Source organism: Tupaia chinensis, unplaced genomic scaffold (assembly GCF_000334495.1).
Source record: "Tupaia chinensis unplaced genomic scaffold, TupChi_1.0 Scaffold000010_1, whole genome shotgun sequence".
In the NCBI taxonomy this organism is placed as follows: domain Eukaryota; kingdom Metazoa; phylum Chordata; class Mammalia; order Scandentia; family Tupaiidae; genus Tupaia; species Tupaia belangeri.
Genome location: NW_006159440.1, coordinates 19,187 through 20,341, shown reverse-complemented (window position 1 = coordinate 20,341; position 1,155 = coordinate 19,187). Strand labels below are relative to the sequence as shown.

The 1,155-nt window shown below is 49.7% G+C and overlaps 1 non-coding gene across 1 annotated transcript; it reads left to right on the top strand.

Annotated features, from left to right (window-relative positions):
• The first annotated feature begins 336 nt into the window (after positions 1 to 336).
• Positions 337 to 408, top strand: TRNAC-GCA (transfer RNA cysteine (anticodon GCA)). Its single transcript has one exon. It is a non-coding gene; the product is annotated as a tRNA-Cys (tRNA).
• Positions 409 to 1,155: the final 747 nt, after the last annotated feature.

Sequence of the window (1,155 nt, the reverse complement as noted above, 5' to 3'; positions counted from 1 at the left end):
TTCTGTTCATCAACAAGACACAGAAAGCCTGCACTGACCTTTGAGGGATTGATGTGCACTTTGCTGGTGAATGTGTACAACCTTGCAGTAGGTGCATTGACAGGGCTGATCACTCACTGCCTGGCCGTCATTGTGCATTCTGTTGTGTGTGAGTAATAAACTCATAGCTTCCTCTGCTGGACCTGTGGGTGACTTCTATGGGACCAGTAAACACTGCACACAAGTCAGGTGTGGCAGGTTTCAAAGTCTGTCCTCATGGAGAGCTGTAATTGAATGTTATAGAGCTTAATGTTACCACACTGGTGACAGGTACCAAGTAGGGCTTTAGTGACTGTAGGGGGTATAGCTCAGGGGTAGAGCATTTGACTGCAGATCAAGAGGTCCCCGGTTCAAATCCGGGTGCCCCCTTATTTTGGTGGAATGTGAGGCCCTGACCTTACAGTGGGCATAATTGACAGGACCCTAAAGAAGACTCCATTGTAGTAACTGCAGAGGAGACAAAAGGGGGATGTTGCTGGTTGGAAACAGCAAGGTGGGCTCTCTCCTCCATAAATAGTTAGTCTGTTAGACAGTTGGAGGCCACCCCATGAGTGTGGGGATGCCCCCAAAGTGCCTGTAGGACTGCTAGAGACATTAAAGACAGTTGATAAGAAGGAGAAACATCAGAAATGAAAGGAAAGTAGAATTCAGAGGCTGTTGTCATCTGGCTGCTCCTTGTGCTCTGTGCCTGGCCACCCAGAGAAATTCACTGCTCCTAGGCAGGCTCGATGCCTGAGGGAAGAACTTCAGCTGGAGCCAGATGCCCATATCCCTCGGGCTGAAACTAGGTGCTCCATGCTTGCCTCAAGCACACTACAGAGCAACTGCCAGGACTAGCTTGCTGCTTTGCTATGGTGAAAGGAGGAAAGACTTCTGCCTTCAGGGATAAGTGCCATAGTAACCGGGGCTGGTGTGAACCCCCAAAAGTGAGACCTTACTGAGGACTCTGAAGTGTCAGAGGAGGACATAGATATTGAAGCTGCCGAGGTGACACATGACGCTGCTCTCACACCTCCACTGGCGTTTCAAGCCTGGCTGGTCGTCACCCAGAAGTTTAAGCCTCACCAGGACAACCAGATGGGCAAGATTCTTCTGCCACTCAAAATACGTGTTTAT